Below are 13,228 nucleotides of genomic sequence, written 5' to 3'. Positions count from 1 at the left end.
ATAAAGCTGGCCACGCGACAACACACGGAAGACCATGCACCTGCCCAGAAAGCCATTTTCCTGCCCCCCAGAGTCCTGAATACCCTCCCACGAGCCATCTGCTGCTGCCTGCCTGCCTGCTGCCACCGTGCCCTGCCATTTGCTGCCTGCACATCTGCCATCTGCAGGGGTCCAGTTGCAGTGACTACCCCTGCTGGAACACAAGACTCCCGACTTGTGTTCCATCACTCCACAGCCCAGCCCCAGGACCCATTTGCCCGCCCACACCTGCCTCGGGGGTTGCCATGTCCGACACAACACCTTCCGGCATGAGTGGCAACCCCCAGCCAGAGAGGCAGAGGGCTGCCAGCTTCACTTCCGAAGAAGTTGGCATCCTGGTGGAGCAAGTCCTGGGGCAGTATGATGCCCTCTTCACGCCATCGCGTGCCTACAAGGAAGGATGGAGGAGGATTAGGACGGACATAGTGGGTGCCATCAACGCGCAGGGGGTGGCACCCCGCAACATCAAACACGCCCAGAAGCGCTGGGAGGACTACAAGTCCAGGACACTCAAGAAGGCCCGGCGCCTCTTAGACGCAGAGGATGCACTGGGGTGGCGGGTCCAGCTTACCAACCAGCAGATGAGGGTCCTGGAGCGCATTTGCCCAGTGCTTCGCCACCAGATCCTCAGAATGCAGGCATGTCTGGAGTCCAGCGGTTAGTGGCCATGCATTGCTGTGTGAAACAGGGCATGTTGCAGTGTGCTGGTAGTCAGCTACTTGCCTGTATGTGTGACATAGGCCATGCATGGATGTGTGTGTGCAGGGACATCATGGTGCCGCATGTGAGACCAGTCATGTGTGAACCACATAGATGGTTCATGTGTTACAATGCAACATGCGAAGCAACATGCAGAATGCACACATGAATGCATGCCTGTCTCTGTTGTTGGACATGGATGGAGTGTGAGAGATGGCTGCTGCTGTCAAGGACATGTATGGTGTACATGTCTATGTGTCTGAGTAGCGTGTGTGAGACTTGTAAACGCCATGGATGCATGACACATGTCTGTGACAATGTTCTGATTCACTGATGCAGCCTAGTCATCCTTGTCTCCACTGTTTCTGGGGGGGTGTATGAGGCCAGATGGATGAAACTACGGTGATGTATGTGCATGTGATCAGTATGACCCATGATGCATGTGAGTTTCAAACCACTATCGTATATTTCAACAGTTCCTTGGACATGTATGCAAATGTTCTTCACATGCGCCATGCCTGTTTCTGCATGTGTGTTGCCTGCACTGACCCATGTGTTGTGGAGGGACATGATGGAAGTGACGTTTGACAGTGCCACTCATGTGCTATTGCTTCCTGTCTAGGGGACTATTGTACAGTACCCTGATGCTTGTGTTCTATGTCTCCCTCTACACAGCGGCAAGTGAAGAAGAGGGTGGAGACGGCGCTGTGGAGCAAAGCGGCAGGGATGCCTCCACCGGCCGGCAACGCAAGGCCCAGTCACCCTTCCAGGAATTACCATCATACGGGAGTGAGGGGACTGGTGCCGCGTCTACCACTATGGCTGCAGCGGAAGGGATGGGTGAGCCCCCACAGGGGCTTGCAATGGCGGAAGACAGTGTGGAGCCATCCAGGGTGGTGGTTTGCACAGAGGAGGAGGAGGAGGACGCTAGTGTGCTGCATGTGAGGTCTGGTGGGTGTGGCACCACTGGTGCAAGTGGTACAGTCCAGGGGCAGGAGGCAGCACAGGTCGCCGTGGAGGGGTCTGTGCATGTCACTGTCCCCGACACTGTGACTGCACCACCATGCACCAGCAGGGATGCCCCATCCCAGGCCCGTCCGCAGGTAGGGGGGAGGTCCATGTCATCTGACACTCCTCTACCTGCGGACGAGGGGACCCGTGACCGTATGGAGACTGTCCTGATTGGTGTCGCGTTGCGCACACGTGACATTTGTGATGACGTGCGTGCTTCCTGGCGGGCGCATGCACGCCATCACGAAGAGCTGCGTGCCAATGTGGCCCATTTGGGAGGGGCCTTGGTCAGGGGTTTCGTACATGTATCGGGCACTCTGGCTGCCCTCTCCTCCTCTGTGGAGACTATGCGCCAGCCGTTCTCCATTCCGTCTTCCGGCCCAGATGCCACCAGGGCCCCCTGTGGACCTGCCCCGACCAACGCAGCCAGCTTGGTGGCGATCCCATCCCTGCCACAGTCAGGAGTCGGAGGTCCAGCAGGGGTGGACACCCCAGCAACTGGACCCCAGCAGATGGAGGATGTGGTGGCATCATCGGGCAGGGCACGTGCATGACGGTGCCAGTGGATTCCATCAGCCTGGATGCCATTGTGCTGGCAGAGGCAGTTGCGTCCGAGGCAGCAGCAGGCTCAACGTGGGAGGCATCATTGCTCGGGGCCATCAACATCAGAGGGGCAGGCATCGGCCGGAGGGCAGGAGGAACCTGGAATCGGAGTGTCTTCCGTGTGGCAGCGGTTGGGCCAGCGGATAGATGTGGAGCGGCGGCAGGCGGAAGAGGCCCGGCTCACTATGGTCATTGCGGAGAACTCCATGCGCAGGGCGCTGAGGCAGGCTGAGTGCCTCGAAGGAATTCGCAGGGAGTTGGAGGTGGACATGGCGTTATCCCTGCGAGACCTCGGGGCCAGGGAACAGGCCCGCCTCCAGGATGTTGAACAGTAGTTCAATGATTCCTTGGCCCGGGAAATCAACTAGTGAGCCGTAGGACTTGCCCGCCGCCATTGTATATAGTTAATTAGTGCTAGGTTTCATTTATGTTTTTCTTTCATTTGGGGCGCTTGGACTATGCCCCACCTTTTTGTAGATAGTTTTTTATTAGGTAGAGTTTTTTGTAGGTTTCCTTTCAATAGTTGGGCTTGTGGACCCTGGATTTGTTCTTTGTATATAGTTGAAGACTGCATTTCTGATCATTATTTTTTTTGTTCAGCATGGAGCAATGGATTATTCCTATTTTTTTCTTTGGATTTGGTTTGCTGGATTGACACTTTGGACCCATTTTCATTTGGATTTATTTGGATTCTGCTTTCATATTTTTTATTTCGTTTTTTTGGAACATGCTGCATTTTCTTTATTATTTCCATTATTTTGTGATTTGATTTAATCCCCTTGCTTTTGTGTTCAATACATTTTTTTTTCATACTTCAATGTGTGGTATTCTCTCATTGGTTTCATGCATGTCACGATGTGGGTTTTCTCATTCACTTGCATCCATTGTGTGTGTGTGACGGACATGTGTTGATGTGCATACTTGCCATTTGCGTTGTATCATGTAATGGGCAATTGTTTTTAAAGCTGCACAGATATATCAGGATAGGCATGGTACTCCTAAAACTCCTCCGTCATAGGACTCATTACGGGTCGGTGGTAACCCTGCCGGTGGTACTGGTGGGTTGACGACGGACCTGTAATATTTTACTGGTGCCTAACCGCGGTGCCACTGGCTGATTATGAGTCCGGCAGCCCGGGAAGTCAGGCAATGGTAAATTGTAAATCCCCATTCTCATAGGACTCTATGGGATTAGGGACACGGAAGCACCGGCACTGTTCCTAACTGTGCCGGTGCTTCCGTGACGGGTCTGCCTACTATGGCCGCTGTGCCCGGCAGGGTCAGACCTGTCAGGCAGAGCGGCCACGGTAAGCTTGCCGGCACCCTTGTTGCCGGACAAGCAAACTCCTAATGAGGCCCAAAGTCTCCCTCTCCCACCATATCCCGGTGCATGGAATATGGGATGGGAAGTAAATCACCAGAATCAGTGGTTGTGTCATTAGATTCTTCAAAAGATCCTAAAACACAAAACTGTGCATGGTGTTTATTTTTAGCTTTCCGGTCCTGAATAAGCAGATGTTAGAATAGGTATGGTGCCCTCCCCGGAATGCGAGATGAAGAGGGGGATTTTGGCAGTGCTCTCCCCTGTCATCTTCCTTGTTTACTGTGTTTCTGGAGCATTTGTCTGAAATATCAGAAAGCCAAAGCAAATGTTTGCCTATGCCCAAATATCTGTCTGGAATTAAGATTGGTGCTTTTCACAGAAGACGCACTGACTGCAAAATCTGATTCCTGCTTTACTGGTCAAGCTCACGCATATAGCATGGGTTCTACATGCAAAAGAAATGTAGCTAAAACCCAAATTCTGGGATGGCACCAATAGAAATTGAAGGAACCATTAGTGTATAGAGCCACCTATCTGGATGTACACATTGGATGGGTTCCTACTTCCTAGCACTGCTCGTTCGGCCAACATCAGTAAACTTGTTAGAAATCAGAAGATCATGTTTCAGGTAGTGACATCATCAGTTTTCTTTTATCGGCAGTATCAAACATGTTATGATAACCATCATCTCAAAGTATTTTTACATTGTGTGGGCTCTGCCCATTTGTTTTTTTTTAGAAATTATTATTATTATTTTATTTATTTATTTAGTGTATATAGTTTGTTACAAACGTTTCACAATTTCATAATCAAATGAAGAAACTCAAAGCCAAATTATGAAATAAGCAAATTACATCCTAACTTCAAAAGGAGGGCTAACACATACTAAATTAACACACAATGAGCAAAGCAGGAACGAAAGCAAAGAAAATGTGAATGTCAGAAAGACAACTAACAAGATAAAATATAATTCTTTAGGCTAACTTGAATCAATGCGAGCCATTAAAAGTCCACTCAATGTGAGTTATCCGTCGAACACTTGAATAGCAATTTTCCACCCTCCTTATACACCCAATCATGTCTTGCATTTCCTCTTTTTTCCCAGCAAAATTCCCTCTTTTATTCCTTATCTTCAAGTATTTTATTTATTATTATTATTATTATATTATTATTATATTGATTGAGCTTCAGAAACCCCTGGAGCACTTCACAATCATAATCATAAGGGGAAGAACACGGTGAGGAAAGCAGAGATACAGGGCAAGTGGGAAATAAAAACAGGGGCGGGTGGGCAATTTGTCAGCAATGGATCTACAATCAACCAGGGTAGGAGAAAGGGGGGAGCAGATCACTGGGTTGCAGATAGGGTGGGGAGTGCAGGGTGTGTGGCCCCAGGTGTTAGGGAGGAGCCATTTCTTGAAGAGGAGGGTCGTGAGCTCCTTCCTGAGCTGTAGAATTGAGGGGGCGAATCTGATGTTGATGGGGTGAAGGTTAGTCTCTCTAAATAAACAAATAGGTAATTATTCTGCCAGAGCTCAAGCTTTGTTTGGAATTGGAAGCGACAGCAACCTTTCCTAAATCAGTTATGCTGGCAGATGGGAGTGGTCAGTTTCTTTTTACTGATACTCAGACTATATCAATGGGTATTCACACAGTTGAGTCAAGGAACTCCACTGAAACTGTGGGCAGTACTCTAGTGCCAGTCAGATAATGAGGCTCTGTAACTTTCACACTATGTGAGTCTATTATCCAGCATTGCCAAATGTCTAGGTATACTGATACATGAATACATTATTATGTGAATTTGGAAAGGGGTTTTGAGGGAACCATGTCGCTCCTGTTGCTGGATTGGTTGTGGTGAGATTCATTAGGCTGGCGCATGGAGCGCATTCAAGTGATGAATCGTGCCACCGGTATTTGTGGTACAGTGTTATTTTATTATTTCATACCTATGGGCATGCTAGTTTCTCCATAAACCAAGCCAACACGTGTTTCGACCTAAAGATCTTTATCAAGGCTATGAGTAATTCAAATCAATTTTGCGGTGACAAGTGTTTGTGCGTGAGGGTGATTGCAAGTGACTAAGTGTATTCCGTGTCCAATGATGCAATGATATGTATATGGCATTTGCATCCAATTATACAGTAAACATATTTTAGAGAATAACATTTTTTGTGTCATATTTGCATCACAGATTGAGTGGGCAACAGCAGTTTGTGTCAAAAACATATACAGTTTCAAGATCTTGAAAAGTCCCATTAGAGATGGGTGATGTGGTGCACCAAGGAGCAAGAGAGAAGGAGGTTAAATATGGTTCTCAGATAATTAACCAGGTGTATGAGGTTCTTACAGTGGTCAGTATATGTATGATGGACCCTTTATATGGAGGCTTGTGGGCAGCTAGAGGAAGGAAAGAAGGATACTGTCATCTTGAGGTATCTGGTATGCAAAACCATGCCAGAAGTGCATGTTCTGGTGGTTAAAAAAGGTGGGGGAACGCATCCCAGTGTTCATAGTGGGTAGGTGCCGCACCCCATTATGGACCCGTCCGATTTGGGGTTAACAAGGGCCTGTTCCTGTGTGCTGTACAAAAGAGGGGTTGAGGCATGCTGGCTGGGGTCAGGGCTCTGATCATGCGAGGTGACTACCTGGCCCACCTGGAGACATGTGGTGATCACAGGTGGCGATGAGGCCTCAGTCTGTTAGGCATGGATCATGCGTGAAGGCATAGTGAATTGGGATGCATCTTGTCATGATATTGTTTGTAGCGCAATGCTCTGACAAGAGGCTTGGCACAGTGCAGAGCAATTTAATGCATGGTGATCTATCCACTGTGAAGTGATTTGTCTCTGCGAGGTCCTATGACATTATATAATTCAGAGTTTGCTGGTATCAAAGTGAAACATTATAGTCGGCTCGACAATGCAATTAAAGGGCGTAGTGCCGGCAGTCATATAATCAGTAAAACCGGGATCCAGTTTAGCGGATTGTGTTAAGAGGCTATACGGCAAATGGTGCCTGTTGATTCTAGCCTACCAATGTGATGGAGGATGAAGTGATAAGGGCTCTTAGTTGCCGGAGCTGCAGCGGCCGCTGATGTTGCATGGAAAAAGGCCTGTGGTGGGGGGCTAAGGTGGATGGGAGTCTGCTGCTAGGTGGAAGTGTGAGTCGGCTGGGTGGTGTCGCACAGGGGTGTGAGACTAGCCCGTTGGGTTTGGTAGGGAGAAAGGGCTTACCTGATGGGCCAGCGAGGCCTCCGGATGTGAGATGATCAGTCTGGTGATCTTTCGATCCTGCCGCCATCTTGGGTCAGAATTATATACACGAGGATTGCTAAGATTGGCCCATGGTGGTTGTGTAAGCCGCATGGTGATTTTTCCCTGAGTAGAAGGGCATGCTTGTCAAACACGGCCATGATTGGCCCGCGGTGCCACGCCAGCCCTGTGTAGATTAGTGGATGCTCATAAAGGCATGTGACCAGGCCCTCTGTAAAGTGGCAGGTTACAATGAGAAAAAGAAATGTATATGATTAAGCGCATTAACCTAATGCAGGAAGCCTATTCTAGGACCAACATTGTGGTACACATTTCTAAGGGAGAAATCCCTAATTGCTAACCGAGCGGCTGTTTAAATTAATGTGGAGTGGGATCTATAAATAGAGGTTTGTGGTTTGTGTCTATCAAGATGCATGGGAGTATGGGTCCAGTGTCTGTATGGCCAGGAGGGCCTGTGGTTCACAGACGGCAAAGTGAATTAGATGAGTAGTGGGTTGTGAATTATTGTGCCTCATAAGTGTGTGTGTGTCTGCATTGGGGTGAGTGTCAAATAGTATATCAGGGGAGAAACCGAAGCGCAGCAAGTGGGGAATATCCTATACTAAGGATAGTATTGATCCTGTTCTGTAGCAGTGCAGGTGGTCTTGTGGTTGAAGTGGTCCGGGCAGACCTTAAGATTGGTCAAACAGCAGCTAATGCTGATTTGAAACAGTGTGATTGCTCTGTTATGATTGTTTCTGTTTCCTAGAGAGAGAGTATGCATTGGAGACAACACTATAGAAATACATTGAACTCATGGTCCGTGTTGAGGCCATTACTGACAGTTCTATATGTGCAGATGAGCTTTGCTTCTTGTTGTCGAAGTCGTCGTTCTCTATCACTGCTTCTTTGATCTTGGTTCATTAGCTCCAGGCCTTCAAACTTGATATATTAATTTCCGCCACATTGGTGTTTTTCTTGCTAGTGCATAGCCAAATGATATCTAGCATCTTGTGAGCTAAGCAGGCTCAGGTGTTCTCTGACTCTTGTTCTAAGTTCCCTTTTTGTGCTACCAATGTATTTCAAGTTGCAAATACATATGACTACATATATAACAAATTTAGATTTACAGTTAATGAATTGGGTGACTTTGTGATTGTGATCTTCAGTGAAGCAGATTGACTTTGCATTCTGGGCATGCCCACACATCAGCATGTTCCACATTTATAGAACCCTGCCGCGTTCGCAGATGAGGGCCAGTTACAATTTCTGGCTGCAGTGGTGCCATGAATGATGGACTCAGGAGGGTCCACAGTGTGGGAGCTTTGCTGTATGATAGTTGGGGCCATTCTTGTTTATTTTTGTCAATCCCTAGGAGATGCCAATGCTTGTTTGGGATTCTTTCTATTCTGTGACTGTCCTGATGGAATCTGGTCAAGTATCTAATGGCATCATTGTGTGCCAATTGTTTACTCCGGGGGGGGGGGATCAGTAAAATTTTACGCACCCTGTTAGTGGCCATAGAAACTGCTGCATCAATTGATTTGTCAGTGTATCCTCTCTTTGAAAATCAGGTCTGCAGTAGTCCGCATTCTTCTTTAAATGCTCCAACAGAAAAGTAATTGCGCTTGGCTCTGATAAACTCTCCTTTTGGAATGCTCTCAAACACCGACCTCCGATGAAAGCTTGGGGCAAAGAGTACTGAGTTTACCTCTGTGGGTTTTCGATAGGTGGTGGTTTTGCGTTTATTCCCATCAACCATGATTGTGAGATCCAAAAAATCAATGGGCCTCATTACGACCCTGGCGGAATGGGTTTAACTGCGCCGGTAATGGTGCCGGCGCCGTTATACCCATTCCGCCCTATTACGAGGTTCCCTCGCGGGACCCGCTCTGGACATCTGGTCAGATCAGATGTCCTTTGCAGGTCCCGCGAGGGAACTAGCATGCTAACAACGGGCCCGTCATTAACAAGCCCATTGTTAGCATGCGCCCCATTCCCATTGAGCGCTATGGGGGCTCAAATAGGAATGGGGATAGTCCGGGTTCCCTGAATGGGGAAATACTGGGCCCTCCAAAGTCAGAATGGCCCGGTAATTCCCCATTCATGGAACCCAGACCCGGACACGTGTTTGGAGGCATTAAGTGCATGGCTACCTCCAAATTCGTAATGAGGCCCAATGTGTTGATTGCTGTCAGATCCTATCAGTTCCAGTCCAAACCGGTTGTTGTTAAGATAGATCTTGAAAGTTTCAAGTTGGTCCTGGGTACCTGTCCATATCATGAGAACCTCATCTATATAGCGGTACCATTTATGTTTGTATTGGTTGTGTTCTTGCTATTTGAGGGCATGCACTTGCACGTATTGGTTCATGAACAGGTTTGTCATCACTGGTGCATATGTTGCTCCAATATATAATAGCTCTTATTTGTTTGTAGCAGCTTTGAGTGAAAATGAAGACATTGTTTGTTAGAGAGAATTCCAGGAGTTCTTTCATCATTTCCAAATGGGAGAAAAAAGAGGCAAAGGCCTTGGAAAATGTAAAGTCAATGGCCCTGATAGCCAAAGCATGATCAATTGCGGTGTATAGTGCTTTGACATCAAGGGTCACTAAGAGATAGTGTGGTTCCCAACTGACATCCTGTAGTATCAGAAGGGTGTGCATTGTGTCCCTTGGGTACTTGGGAATTGTTGCTACTTCTGGTGCAAGTATGTTATTGATATGTTTGGCAATTGGCTTGTTGACCCCGCTTATTTCACTTAGTATGGGTCTCTCTTTTTGGATTCTTACATACTCCTTGTGTATCTTGAGCAAGAAATAAATAGTCGGCATTCTAGAGTGTTCTGTTTTTAGAAATGTTTGCTCATCATCAGTTAGCAGACCTCGTTTATGCCTTTAATCAACAAGTTCATTAGCTTGTATCTCAATGATGGAACTAGGGTTCAAATCGAGACACTTATAGCAGCCAGGTGTTGAGAAGTGGGTCGTGGCCATTTTGATGTAGTCAGATCTGTCCAGGATGGCAATTTTACTGCCTTTGCCTGCTTCTTTGATCACTATTTCTCTGTTATGCTCTAGGGTTTTAAGCCCTTGCAGTTCTTCGGTCGTGAGGTTGCCCTTTCTTCTGTTGCGCACTTGCCTACATTATTATGTGATGTCAAAGAAGTGGCATGAATCTGATGATGTTATCACTCCTTTCCGAGATATAGCTTCTCCCGATGTGGCCAGGGGATGGCAGCTGCTACCTGATCCTGACTCTGGGAGTTGCTATATGTGGGAGGACAACATATGAGGTGATGACCCTCAAAAGTTTAACATGACATCATCAGACAAATGCAGATACCCACTTTCATTTATTTTTAGGGATGTTCCTTCCTGACTTAACCTTTTCATACATATGAGAATACTGAGACGAGGAGGCAGAAGGGAGCAATGAAGATCCATGAGACTGAGAAGTGCAGAACGCACTCTAGTGTTCACATGCATTTGACAAGTGCCAGGACTTTTAAAAAAGTGGAACCTGAATGGAGGAAGAGAAAGCTACCTGGAGAAGCCGTGTCCACTTGACGCTGACCGAGGGACTACTGAGTTGCTGGAGAGAATTTCATGAATCCAACCAGCTCTAGGGTAAGGCAGAATGAGGAAGGCTGCAGGAAACGGTGTGCTGCATTGGGGCAGCACCAGAAGAGAAAGTGAAGTCTGGTTGGTGGCCGCAAGAACCAGAGGGACTACTGAGTGGCTGGAGAGAATTTCCTGGAGCCAACCAGCTGTAGGGTCAGGCAGAATGAGGCAAAATGAGGAAGGCTGCAGGAAATGGTGTGCTGCAATGGGACAGCACCAGAAGAGAAAGTCAAGTCTGGTTGGTGGCCGCAAGAACTAGAGAGCAGCATTTCAGCCACCCAAGTACAGAGAACCAACCGCAAAAAAGGTGGTAGCCGCAAAGTATGTGGTAACCGGCGACTGAAGTCAGTGAGCCTGTGAAGAAAGTCTCAGCAACCAGGTGTGAGTTGCAAAGGACATGGAGACCGGGGAGAGAACCTGGTGAGCCTGCAAACTGGAGGCAGAGCACTGAAATGCTGTTCCTCATCTACCACGAGAGAAAATGAAGATTGGTACAGTCAACCAGTGAGTCCAAAAAAATTGAGATTGGGATACCAGGTCACTTCGGCAATGTTACCAAAGAAGGTTAAAAGACAGTGGCCCTCATTACGACCCTGGCGGAAAGGGGTTTACGCCGGCGTAAACCATGGCGTACCTTACCGCCTGAGTACGAGTTCCCCTAGCGCCATGGTGATTTTAACGCCTGCTTTTAGCAGGCGTTAAAATCCATGGCGCTAAGGGACCTTGTTGTTAATTACGCCACCGTAATTTACGGTGGCGTAATTAACGCCTTCCCCACTCCCATTATGCCCTATGGGGCCAGGAATGGGAATGGGGAAGGGTAAATGGGGATTGGGGACTTACCGCCCCGCCAACCTCGGAATGGGGCGGTAAGTCCGCCAACCCCCATGGCGGAGTTGGCAGCTTAGCGCCATGGACCATGGTGCAAATTGCACCATGGACCTCCGCCAAGGTCGTAATGAGGGCCAGTGAATGGAATGTAAAAAAATATGAGACAAAAGGAACAAGTGGAAATGAGTATACAAAGTATACAAGTTTTCCAAATGTGTGAAAGGGAAGCAAAGCCGAAGAGAGGTCAGGGGGAAGAAGGATACACCCTCACCTTGTGAACTTTTGCAGAACCAGAATAGTTACAAGTTTGGGATTTGCACGCAAGGCAAACAAAGCCTGAGAGAGGTCAAGGGGAGAGAGGGATAACCCCTCATTTTGTGAACTTTGTGAAACCATAACAATTGCAATTGGAAATAAGATACTAAAAGCCCTGGCAAGGGAGTATGCTAGGCAAAGCCAAGTATACCAGTGTGTGAAAAGAATCATAACAAAAGTCCTGGAGGGAGAGTACACCAGGCAAAGCCAAAGTTTGCAAGTGTATAAGCAGACCTGACAAAGAAGTCCTGGCAGAGGAATACACCAGGCCAAGACAAACTTGTGAATAAAGTTAAACTGAATTGGAGACAGACCTGGCAGGGGAGTACCCCAGGTGCATGGTTGGAATTCATATTTAAGTTGTTCTTGAATACAAAGGCCCTCATTACAACCTTGGCGGAGGACCATGGTGCTAATGCACCATGGTCCATGCCGCTAAGGTTGCAATTCCGCCATGGTGGATAGCGGAATTACCGCCCCATTCCAAGGTGAGTGGGGAAGTAATTCCCCATTCACCAATGGCCCCTTCCCCATTCCCATTTTTGCCCCATAGGGCATAATGGGAATGGGGAAAGGCGATAATTACGGCACCGTAAATTACGGTGCCGTAATTATCGCCAAGGTCCCTTTGCGGCATGGCTTTTAACGGCTGCAAAAAGCAGCCGTTAAACAGCCATCCCGCAAAGGGAACCTTGTAATCAGGCGTTAAGGGTCGGCGCCGTTTACGGAATGAGGCCCAAAGCGTTTTGTTTTCTGACCAGAAATCTTCAAGGAAGATTTGCACTCTTGGCTTGGAAATCTTAAAACTCTTCAATAGAAACCTTGGAAAAGGAACCTTATCCACTGGGAACTTTGTGTTGGAGTATCTACATATTTCTTTTGACCTTAAACATTTGTGCACCTTTGAAGACCAGAGACATTTCCCTTAGCACCTTAGAGTTACTTTTAGAATGTGAGGGCAAGGATACGATTTCAGACACAGGACAGTTTTGCTTTGGACATCTTGACATTGCACAGAATTCTAATTTTTGGTTGAGGTAGTGTTATGAAAACCCTGCAGTTTGCTCCTCACCATGCAGCCCGTTTGAGTGCCTCTTCTTTTTTGCAACACTGGGGGTTGCCTTGGAGATGCTGTGTCTCAGCCTCCAGGTTTCCTGCAGCTCATGTAACTGATCAGCTGTTGTTACCACGTGGGAAGCTCCACCCCACGTACAGAGGAGTATTAAAAAGAAACACTCTATGGATAAGACGCTGCTTCTAATTAGCGTTACTACTGCAACTTCTTATGGATCCATTTCCTATTGAATTATACTGATCCTGGAACGTCCATCGACTACCTCTCTTCACCTGCTCCCTTTTGGTTTGTTCAAGCATTGGTGTTCAACCGCTCGTCAGCGGTTCCATCCAGCTGACGAGCCTCTACACCACTCAGCGTTTCAATTCAGCTTTATTTCGGAAGCCTTTCTATTTCACCGGGGACACTGCTGTTCTGCCACCTGGCCGCCAGTGATCCGTGAGCCTTTCCATTCA

This window comes from Ambystoma mexicanum, chromosome 2p (genome assembly GCF_040938575.1).
Source record: "Ambystoma mexicanum isolate Mex_15411 chromosome 2p, UKY_AmexF1_1, whole genome shotgun sequence".
Lineage (NCBI taxonomy): Eukaryota > Metazoa > Chordata > Amphibia > Caudata > Ambystomatidae > Ambystoma > Ambystoma mexicanum.
Note: the sequence above shows the minus strand (reverse complement) of the source record.